The sequence below is a fragment of the Palaemon carinicauda genome, chromosome 7 (genome assembly GCF_036898095.1).
Source record: "Palaemon carinicauda isolate YSFRI2023 chromosome 7, ASM3689809v2, whole genome shotgun sequence".
Lineage (NCBI taxonomy): Eukaryota > Metazoa > Arthropoda > Malacostraca > Decapoda > Palaemonidae > Palaemon > Palaemon carinicauda.
The window spans coordinates 135,433,866-135,446,254 of NC_090731.1; the positions used below are offsets into that span (position 1 = coordinate 135,433,866).

At 39.3% G+C, this 12,389-nt stretch overlaps 1 protein-coding gene across 2 annotated transcripts in view; it reads right to left on the bottom strand.

Annotated features, from left to right (window-relative positions):
* LOC137644024 (uncharacterized) overlaps positions 1-6,812 on the bottom strand; it is a 244,723-nt gene extending 237,911 nt beyond the window's left edge. Inside the window, exon 1 of one of the 2 annotated variants that reach the window (XM_068376907.1) lies at positions 6,723-6,812. The gene's annotated coding sequence lies outside the window, so the exon portion shown is untranslated. Of the gene's footprint in view, positions 1-6,713 lie in introns of both variants that reach the window. The other variant, XM_068376908.1, reaches the window with a different exon arrangement.
* Positions 6,813-12,389: the final 5,577 nt, after the last annotated feature.

Sequence of the window (12,389 nt, forward strand, 5' to 3'; positions counted from 1 at the left end):
CAAAAAGGGAGCCGAGTCTGCCTAGGAGCGGGTGGGCATGTTTCTTCTTGACTCAACCTCCTTGAGGGAACCACCATCTCTCTTCACCCTCAAGACATCAGGGAGGCAGGACCTCTGTTTACATATCCTCCACAAGGGAGGAACTAGAGTCCTTTTTACCAAGGTAAGGTGTCTGATTTTGAGATCCTCGTTATCCTTACCCAACCTCCCATCCCTTCCTTATCACATCCCATTTTTTCCTTTTATCCTTTAAAGAAATATCCTACCCACTGAACCTTTTAACCTATTCCCTATATCCCTCCACGTGTGCCGTTTGCTTCTATCCTTAATTAATTCACCCTGTGACAGTGTTGATTCCCATGTGTAATGTTTAAATCCCTAAGCTTTGCATTTTCATTTAATTTGCTTTAAGGTTTTAACCAAATGACTTCATCGTGTTCCCAGCTGGTAGAAGTAAGTGTCCTGTTAATAATTCAATTTATTTCCCTTTCCAGGGAACGTGATTGCTGTGCTAGAGTTTCATCCACGGTCCACCAAACTCTATTCGAAGCTCCTCGTGGCTTAGATTAAAATATAATTATCTGTTGTGTTCCCCTTTCTTTTATTACTTTTTATTTGAATATTATTGTAAATACATATATTTGTCAGTATTCCTTGTCTTATTGCTGACTGGCGACCTTTCCCATTGTTATTTTTTTGTTATGGCCCTTGAGTCCCTTAAGCAAGTACGGACTCGAACCACGGGCCCGTAACATACTGGTGACCGATGTCAGGATTCGCTAAGACAGTAATTTCAAATTAATTTTATTAAAGTCAAATTCCCCCCTTTTTTGTCTTTAGCGACTTGACGAACCTTAGTCTCATTTCAAGTAAATTATATTATCACTGGAGTTGGAACCATGGAAGAAAACAGCAAAAGCATTCGATTCTCATTGTTAAAGTTTTGTGTTTATTAGTGCGTGTGTTCACACCGCGAACCCTTTTGTTTTAAAACCCACGTGGTAGAATTTAGTCCTATTGTTTAGCGGGATAGCCAACGGCGTGAGAAAAATTTGTGTTCTGTTTTTTTCTGAGTGGTTATCATCACAGTGGTTAAAATTTTTCATTTATTAAATATATTGTGCATTACATGAATGTGTTATTTTGTGTTTTAAAAAAAAAGTGAAGTGAAATTTACGAAATTTTAGGACAACAAACGTGGTAGACTAAAACACGTGTTAATTTCCAGTGAGGCCTAATTCCTGTGTTGGTAACGGTAAGAACATGTGGCGTTCCTTATTTCGATTTTTTATTTTGACAGTAAGGCTATGTAATTTCATTTTGTTACTTTTTCGTGGGATATTATTTTTATGTACATCTTTTTAAAGGGATAATTTTCGTACGATTGTGTAAAATTGTTAACCTAAAGATATAGGATTTACGATATCACATTCAATTTTCATTTTTTATTTTTTCAGTCAGGGTATAGGATCATTTAGATAAAATATTTGGGAGTGTAATTTCTTAAATTCATTTTTTTTACTAAAGGGAAAGATGTAAAGGGGTTGATTTTCTTAACGAAGCATTAAGTAAACTCAGTGACATTGTTTGTTTTATTTAATTCATTATACTTTAAGTATAAATACAAACTTTGCTTCAAGTCACAGAGTTGCAAGTGGTGGTGTTGCAAGAACGCACCCATACATTTAATTTTACAAATCCATTTTTCTTATGACTAGCAGAGGGAGTCACACACATCGTGGAGATTCCATTTTTTCTTATGACTAGCAGAGAGAGTCACACACATCGTGGAGATTCCATTTTTTCTTATGACTAGCAGAGTGTGTCACACATCGTGGGGGAAAAGCATAAACCTCCATGTGTGACCAATTCATTAGAAAGGAGTCTATGTGGAAGGCTTTGGGATCTGGTACTGGTGAGCAGTAACACTCCAGTCTCTTTGTCTTTGCGGTTGCAAAGAGATCCACGAGAGGACGACCCCATAAATGCCACAGACTTTTGCAGACGTCTCGGTGTAAAATCCATTCCGTGGGTAGAATCTGACCCCTCCTGCCGAGTCTGTCTGCACTCACATTGTTGACTCCCTGAATAAACCGAGTCAAGAGTGTTACTTTCCTTTCCTCTGCCCATATGAGAAGAGGTCTTGCTATCTCGTACAAAGTCCATGAGTGGGTCCCGCCTTGTTTTGTTATGTAGGCTAGAGCTGTAGTGCTGTCCGCATTGATTTGGACTACCTTGCCCCTGATATGCTTTTCGAAGCCTTTGAGGGCCAGATGAATTGCCAAAAGCTCCTTTTGATTTATGTGGAGAGATGTTTGCTCCCCTGTCCAAGCTCCCGAGAGTTCCTTCTTCCCCAGTGTTGCTCCCCACCCCGAGTTTGAGGCGTCGGAACACAACACGAGGTCTGAGCTCTTCTGATGTAAAGACAAGCCTTCCTTCAGTCTGTGCTCGTTGTTCCACCACTGAAGATGAGACTTGATGGAGTTCGTGATGGGAACGGTTTCCCTGTCGAGACTGTCCCCTTTTTTCCAATGACGATCGAGATGAAACTGAAGGGGACGCAAATGCAACCTCCCCAGAGTCACAAACTTCTCTAATGATGAGAGTGTCCCCAGAAGGCTCATCCATTCCCTTACGGAACTGAGTTCTTTCTTCAGAAAAGCTTGGATTTTTTGGAGAGCTGACTGTATTCTCACAGGCGACGGAAAAGCCCGAAAACTCGGACTGTGAATCTCCATCCCCAAATAAATAATCTCCTGGGATGGAGTCAGTTGCGATTTTTTCGAACTCACCAGGAGGACCAGTTCCTTGGTTAATTCCAGAGTTATCCTTAGGTCCTTCAAACAGCAATCGGCTGAGGAGGCTCTTATCAGCCAATCGTCCAGGTACAGGGAGGCCCTGATCCCCCTCAAATGCAGCATGCTTGCTACATTCAGCATGATCTTTGTAAATAATAGAGGAGCCGTGCTGAGTCCGAAACAAAGAGCCCTGAATTGGAAGACCTTGTTTCCGTCCATGAATCTCAGATAACGTCTGCAGCAGGGATGTATTGGGATATGGAAATAGGTGTCTTGTAGGTCTATCGAGACCATCCAATCGTTCCTCCTTACCGCTGCAAGAACCGTCTTCTGAGTCTCCAGTGTAAATGTCGTATTCCGGACGTAACCATTTAGAACACTTACGTCCAGGACCGGGCTCCACTCCCCCGAACTCTTGGGGACTAAGAAAAGTCGGTTGTAAAATCCCGATGTTACATCCTGCACTTCCTCTATTGCTTGCTTTTCTAATAATAGAGACATCTGAAGCCGCATGGCTTGCTTCTTCGGACCCTCCCTGTATTTGGGCGAAAGATCCACTGGATCTGTTACTAATGGAGGAATCGATAGGAAAAGGATCTTGTAACCCTCCCTTATCACTTGAACAGACCAGGGGTCCGCTCCATTCCTCTCCCAGTCCTTCCAGAAGTAGATCAGCCTGGTACCCACTGCTGTCTGAAGGATAGGGCAGTCAGGCTCTACCTCGGCCGGTCTTGGTTCCTCTGCTCCTAGGTTTTCTGCTGTCTGGTTTGAAAGCACCCCTTCCGGGAGCTTTAACATGAAAGGACTGAGAAGGTCGAACACTCGTAGAGGCTTCCTTAGGCTTACGAGAAGTAAAGGTAGAAGGCAAAACTTTCCTGGCCATGTTGGTCAAATCATGCGTGGCCCTCTGGGTAAGAGCAGTGGCAAGCTCCCCTACCAACTCTTGCGGAAACAAGGTAGAAGACAAAGGAGCGAACAGTAGTTCTGCTTTCTGGTAAGGTGAAACCCCCGTCGAGAGAAAAGAACACATAGTGGCCCTTTTCTTAAGGATTCCAGCTGTGAAAAGGGCAGCTAACTCGTTAGAGCCATCCCTCACACCTTTGTCCAAGCAGAACATCAAATTAACAAGGCCACTAGTGTCTGTGTCCTTCATCTTGGATACCCTCGTACTTAAGGCTCCCAAAGACCAGTCTAGGAAATTTAGTACTTCAAAAGCCCTAAACAAACCCTTAAGTAAATGGTCGAACTCTGCCATTGACCACCATACCTTTGTTTTCCTTAAGGCCAGACGACGAGACGAATCCACCAAACTCGAGAAATCCCCCTGGGCAGAAGAAGGAAATCCCAAGCCCAGCACTTCACCAGTCTCGTACCACACACTGGAATTAGAGGCCAATCTTGCAGGAGGAAAAGCAAAGGCCGATTTGCCAATAGCTCTCTTCTTGTCCATCCAGGAACCCATTAACTTCAAGGCTCGTTTAGAAGAACGTGAAAGTACCATCTTAGTATAAACAGGCACTTTGGTTACTTTACCCAAGATAAATTCTGATGGAGGAGAACGAGTGGCCACAGGGGTAAAATGTTCAGGAAAAACCTCCGTTAGAATTAACATAAATTTTCTAAGATCAACAGCATGTTGATAATGTTTATCTTCTTCATGATCAGAAACTTCCTCTAAAGGTTCGTCCACATCGGAATTTTCTTCAAGTTAATCTTCTGGCAGTGCAGCAACTGCTGCAGCCTGAACTGAAGGAACAAAGTCTGAATGAGACTGATTGCCATAATCAATAACTGCATCCAACCGAAGAGGAGAGGTAGAGGTTGACTGATGTGTGACGACCTGGATAGGTTGACGCTCGACGTCAATGGTTAACTGCCGAGAATTGTCGCGTGGACACTTAGCGTCCACTTGTTGTTGAACCGAACGACGCTTGGTATCAGGAGTCAACTGCCAAAAGTCGCCGCGTGAAACGCGCAGCGTTCGCTTGCTGTTGACGCCGACGCTCATTGCCGTCATAAGTAGACTGACGATGGTCGTCCCGTGGACGCCTAGTTGTTGATGATGACCTTTCATATTGTTAAAAGTTGACTGCTGAGAATCGTCACGGCGATGCATTGCGTCCACTTGCCGACGTCGGCGTTCCTCATTACGTTCGGAAGACGATATTTGTTTGGCAACAACTCTCTGACGTGACTCATCTATATCAACCTGTTGCTGAGCACTGCGAATGGGAGACCGCATGTGCGATAACTCGTCAGCATTAGAGACAACTGGTCCGACGTCTGACGCCCAATCGCACTGCCAACAGCCGGTTGATAAGACTCCATGAATGACGAGAGCTGTTGTTTCATGTCTAAAAGCATAGACCACTTAGGATCGTTAGTTCGTACATTCGACTCCTTACTCAAAGGAATATCAACATCATTATCACCACGCTTTTTGGGTGACGAAAGCCAGTCTGAAGGAAGTGGTGGTACATGAATAGTAACATCGGCCAAAGATACAAAGTCTGAATCGGATTGTATATTCTCTACCCGAACACCATGATCTGAGCGTTTCGCAGGCGTACAAGCGTCGGGAGAACGGAAACGTTCAGGCTAATCCCACGTACTACAGCCTGGACGTGCAGGCGATTCTGGACGCTGAACGACCGCATACGATCTTTTTAGCGGTCTGGACGCACGACGCTAGATTTCACTACCCGAACCTTCATCGGAGGATGGGGATAACGTACCAACCTCATCTTTCCTACGATGAGGGTGAACGACCTGTGCTACGGCAGCAGGAATGTTCAAGGGAACGTCTGCACGATTGATGAAGCTTCTCGTTTCCTTTGGCTGTCCGACTTTACTTCTCTCATGGGTTCGAGAGCGCGAAAGAGGTCGTAGGCTAGGCGAACGACAAGACCGTGCAGACTCACCCTCCACAACACTGAATACATTCGAGACACTTTCTACAGAATCACGATTTTCCAGTACCTTTAATTCAGAAATTTTTTTATTTCTATCCCCCGCTAATGACTCAACTTTATCACTGAGAACCAGAATAGAGGTAAACATGTCTTTAAGAGAAGGATCCTTCAGTTGTTGATCTACCACTACGGAGGAAGGAATAGGATCATTAATATTAGATGAGGCTACATCAACAGATCGTGACGAACTACGCCTAACCCTGTCCCTCTCTAGTCTTTTAACATAACGTTCGTATGTTACCCTTTCAGATTCCGTTAATGAAAAACATTCATTACATCGATCATCAAAAGAACATGGTTTCCCCCTACATTTAACACAAATACTGTGTGGATCAATAGAACCCTTAGGGAGTCGAGTACGACACCCTTCACTAACACACTTATGAATAACAGGGGAGGGGTTGGCCATATTGAATGGTAAAGGGAAAGACTGACAACCAAAAAACAAAGGTTAAATTAATAAAAATAACCCCGAACCAAAAGATTTCAAGATTAAATGAAAAGGAGAACAATTAAACGACAGTCCAAACTCAAAAAAGGTTGTACATCACCAATTATGTCAAAACAGAGTAAAACAGCGAGAGCGAATTTTCAATATGACAGCCAGCGGAGCGGGCAGAAGAAGATCTGGGGCTTGTAGGTATAGTTCCACCTGTGGTACCGCCAGGGCACTGGTGTACACCTGGTATATATATACGATAGCGCGAGATTTGAAATTCAGCCAGGGCGTCAGGAGACTTTAGCCATTATATAACCAGTGGGTAAGTTTTATATTTAAAAACTAAATTTATGGTGGTGAGAAAGTAAAACGGCGTAATGAACTTGGGTGATAATCAAATAAACATAAATAACGACTCTGCCCAGATATCTAGTAAAATTTGTGATTTGGTATTGCGATTATATGCCTACCGCAATGCATTTCAATTAAATATAGAAATCTTACCTTTCTTACCTTTATATATTTCTTCGTGGAACCTCTTCAGTTCGGTTAGAGAATTAAAGTACTTTTACGGCAATTCTCACTTTAGATTAGTTCACAAGTATATGTTGGAGCCGACTGTCTAGATCCAACGACGGGTTCCAGACTTCAACTCTTGACCAGTCGAAACAATATAACGATCATATGATCGTTCTTGATTTAAAGAAAGTGGTAAAAAAGTAATGATACAGGATTCCTGATAGGAACCACATTTAACATTAGTATTGCTCAAAATAGCAAGCCAGGGAGGGATATTAAATTTAGAATTTACATTAAAACTCTTACTGCGGTGTTTGTATTTATGCATGACCTTGGCTTTAGTAAACAAAATTTATAACAACTGGACTATAACCAAAAGAAATAATACACCGATCGAGAAGAGAAAAGTGGCGATATACAAATAAAAAGTCAGACTATTATTTCCAACAATAATGCCCAAAACCAAACATAATAATATGAAAAAAATTGATAGGAACATCAAAAACTGCATAGAAAAACACCAACGATATACTGTACAATAAAGAGCACTAAAAGTCTTCCAAGAGAAAGTTTATTTCCATTATGAGATAAGTTAATTCATCAAGGACAAGCACGATATTGTCAAAACTGATAAAGTTACTAAATTTATTTTTATCTTTTATTATTAGAATACAATTACAATTTAGCAATTTACATTATATACGTAATCATTCTTTACAAAAAAAAAAAAAAAAAAAAAAAAAAACTTAACATTGCTTTACAAAGTTATAAATCAACTCAATACAAATTAAATCAATTAATAAATATATAAAATGCAATAAATATTATTGTACAAACGTTCTTAACTTATAATTATGTTACATATTTAAGTAATTATCATAAATGTACTCTCTAGTAAATATTCTACTTAATTCTTTTTTGAAAGAATTTCTTATTAAAATTTTGGTTTTTAACCTTCTATTTCCAATGAATATAAGTAAATTTGGGTCATCCGTTAACAGTCCTATAGATCGTCCATACCACACCTGCTAAAAATTCCGATATCAAAACCATTGCAGTATTTTCATCCTTTCAATACACTTCAATACTTGGGAGAACCCTTGTCCACATAATGGCAGTTGTAGAAACACACTTCCAATTGGCCAGTCCACCCCGTTAGATGACCCTTACTATTTCGATGATTGGGACTACTGGATCAGGTCCAGTAAAAATAGGGTTGATCCCGAAAAAAAATCCCCTATTAAGACATCCACTTGCACAAAGCACAGCCATCACTCAAAACAAAGGTGTCAAGATTGATCCATATATTGCCTTAAATAAATCTACTTTTTTTTTCTCCAAGATTGTAGACATTCACGAAGTCTGCAATAATGCAGCAAAGTATCATTTTTACACACCAGAATTTTTCTAAAGTTTTTGAGGCATATCACGCCCTTTTCAGCATGGAAGTCTTCTTCAGTCATGAGCGAAAAGTAATGAACTCATATCGTCTCCTGAAAGGTATAATGGGAAATGTAAAAGAAAAGAAGCTACCTGATGGATACAGTGACCAGGAACTAGCAAATAGTTTTCTAGTATTCTTTAAAAACAAAATTGAAAATATAACCAGGTCATTTGTAAATACTCTACATCAGAGTAATGATACACCAGGCACACAGACAAAATTAAAACGATTTAACAACATAACACAAGATGACATCACCAGAATTATCAAGAGCAAAGAAAACAAACTGCGCGATCGATCCTATGCCAATATCTGAAGTAATTGGAGAGAGAGACTTTTCTAGTCTATCCGAAATAATAATGAGAATAGCAAATGTAAGCATTGATGAATGTAAGTTTCCTAAATCTGAGAAAATGGATAGTCACACCAGTTCTGAAAAATGCACTGGACTACCAGGAATTAAGCTCATATAGTCCTATTCAAATCTATCCTTCGTCTCAAAAGTGCTTGAGTATGTAATTATTGAACTACTAGGCAGCCACTTAGAAGTAATAGAAGCTTTGCCTGACAACCAATCTCCTTACTCTACGGAGACAGCCATCTGCACTGTTGTAAATGATATGCAAGAAATGATGGATGAAAATAAATGTGGTATCTTAATACTGCTCGATCTCAGTGCTGCTTTTGATACAGTGGTGTATGAACTGCTACTAAATTATCTACGGTCCATCGGCGTTGAAGATCAAGCCTTCGAATACCTAAAAGACTATTTAGTTGGTAGAAATTACTGTGTACAAATTGGAAACTCTTATTCATCATATGAACCCTTAAACAGAGGGGTACCCCAAGGGGAGTGTACTTGGCCCAATCTTATGCTGCATCTGTACTATTGGTCTATCGAAAATGCTACAAAGGCATGGCGTAAAGTTTAAACTATTTGCAGATGACACACAATTTTACTTCTCCATAGATGATATACGTGACACTACTGAAACTCTAAACCAAATCCTTGAAAGTGTAAGAGAATGTGTGACATTTAAACAACTAAAATTAAATGAGAGCAAACTGAATTCATGGTGGTGGGCAATAGAAACAGCGTAAGAAACTTAGGTGATATTGAATTGAACATGAATAATGACTCGGTGCCGATATCCAGTAAAGTTCGAGATCTAGGTGTATTTCTTGACTGTAACCTGTCTCTAAATGCCCAAATAGATAATGAAATAAAAACTGCTGGTTATCATCTAAGAAATATTGCGTCTATAAAAATGTACCTGGACGAAGATTCTGTAAAGAAACTTGTGATAAACTGTGTTATTACCAGGATTGACTACTGCAACTCTATCTATTACAATTTACCAAAAGTGCAACTTAAGAAATTACAAAATATAATTAACAGAGGAGCAAGACTGATAAGAGGTGTCCCACCTAGAGAAAGGATCACCCCTATACTAATCGATTTACACTGTCTGCCAATTAAAGCGAGAATTAAATTTAAAATATGTACAATAACCCACAAAGTTATCAGAACCGGGCGTCCAAAATACTTAAGAGAATTGCTACATATTGTGCAGCCACGAGAATAGTTACAGATGGCTTCAAACTATTGGAACCTAGATATATGTCTACTGTAGGCCCCAAAGCCTTTAAATATGCGGCCCCGAGAATATATAATAAGCTCCCACGAAACATTCGAATGATTGAAGACATTAAGGCTGTCAAGAGGAAACTGATGACTTTCTTATTTCATGAGTCTTTTGACAATGACGATTTAACAGCAAATGAACAATACGCGAAATGAAACGTTAAATACTCTGAACGAACAAGGTAAAACGACAGTGGAGGTCCTGTAGAGAGAGGGGTTCCCCTGCTGTATGGGACCGGAAAAGCAGCCATCAAAGTAAAGTAAGTAAGTAAAGTAAAGATGTGAATTAAAATTACTTTCAGCTGGAAAAGGTATTCAAGTAAATTTATCATAATATATTTTAGCAAGTAAAAATGTATTCTGCAATCAAATTCTTCGCAAAAGTAGTCTGCAATCAAAACTTTCTTAATTGCAAAACTTTAAGTTTAATTATCGTAACAAATAAAGAATTCGAATCTCCAAGCCCAATATGGTCAATTTAGTTATACTTTTTATTTTGTTCTAGTTTATTACTGTTACCTGAAATAACAAAAAGCTGAAAGTAAGAGAACAGGAAATAAAAAAAAATACAAAGATCCTGTGTATAGCAAGAAATCCCAGCAATATATATATATATATATATATATATATATATATATATATATATATATATATATATATATATATATATATATATATATATATATATATATATATATATATATATATATATATATATATATATATATATATATATGTATGTATATATATACATTTCAGAGAAAGTCGTTTTATAATTTATAATTTCAATTTTCATCAATTCTTGGTGATGTGTGCAAAGTTATGTAATAAAAACGAAAGGAAATAAAAGACTTCTGGGCTCTTTTCTGTTAGCAATAATCTTAAAATTGTACAAAAGGTGACTAAATTTTGAAGAAATACCCCGTTACTTGAAAAAATCATAATAAAAAAAAAAAAAAAAAATCCCAAGCGCACTTTGAGAAGATTTTAGATACGTTAATCTGCATAAAATTCTGCATCTTTTGATACATAATTCATTAATATAGTATTATTTTCCAGGTTCGGCATTTTTGGGCTTATTTTTGCTAGACTACTTCCTCTCCCCGGTCAAACAGTTCCTCCTTTTCCCGGCGTTGTGGTGGCCTGTCGTCAATGTCCTTGCCTGGTAATCGCCAGGCTAGGGTTTGAGTCCTCCTCAAATTTATTAGTTCTTTTGGTCGCTGCAACCTCACTATCCTTGTGAGCTAAGGATGGGGGTGGTTATGGGGAGCCTATAGGTCTCTCCGATGAATCATCAGCAGCCATTGCCTGGCACTCCCTGGTCCTAGCTTGGATGGAGATGGGACTTGGGTGCTGATCATGTGTATAAATGCTTAGTCTTTAGGGTATTGTCCTGCTAGCTAGAGCAATATCACTTTCCCTTGCCTCGGCCATTCATGAACGGCCTTTAAACCTTTGAAAATTGTTGGGTCTGCTGGAACAATCGCTGTTTCCAGGTGAGAGGCTGCGGGTGCACTGCAAATATATGCTGACCCGCAGGTGCTAGAGCACCTGTACACTGTGGCTTGTTTTGAATGAATGGGACAGAATGCTAGGGCCTGGGTCCTGGGCTAATGAATGCAAGGCCGTCTCGAGTGAAGGCCGGGTCATTTGCTGGGAAAGAAAGGTCCTACGTGACACGAGTAGTGCTTTCACACTGCTACTATAGGCTGTGAGTAAAGGGGTCGCGCTCTATTTCTTCACAGTTTTCTGCTGTTATTCCAGAAAATTTTAATGTTATGCAATCCAGAATAATGCCTATTATAGGCTGTGTACCAAACTGCAAAGGAACTGTGTCTTTTCCAAATGCTGATGAAGAAAAAGCCAAGTGATTGCACGCTATCAGGAGTGCCCAATATGTTCCTATCTAAAATACAGTAGTAGGGGAAGTACATTATTTATTGTTGTAATAATCATAATTGCAATATATTGTTCATGTGGCATTGGTCACAAAATATCAGCCTCTTGTATAAGGATTTAAATATTACCAAACTGTTTACAAAATTACTTGTGTATTCACACACTTTTTTCCCGTGCTACATACTACTTCATTCTCTCTTTGATTTCTTCTCTTTCAATTCTTGCTTCCTCATTCCTCTGTAGCTGGCGTCCCCCCCATCTCTCTCTCTCTCTCTCTCTCTCTCTCTCTCTCTCTCTCTCTCTCTCTCTCTCTCTCTCTCTCTCTCTCTCATTTTTATGAAAATGTGTTATGCACTCTAATATTGCATTTAAACCCTTTTCAGGTGTTTTGGCTACACTTCAAATCTAATGGTCTTGAATCCGACACACTCTTCTTCGATAAGACAATTGGGACGAAACTCACAACTAAGAGAATTGCAAACATTAACAGTGAAAAGATAAAACTAAATCCGTCAAATACTTCAAGTAAAGAAAATTTAGGCTACAGCAAGATCAGGTGATGTGGGTGATTGTGCAATGGATAATATCAAATCATTTTAAACTGCCGGAAATGTTTACATATTATTTATTAATTACAATGAAATTGTTAGAATCATTCTGCTTTTTTTTTTTT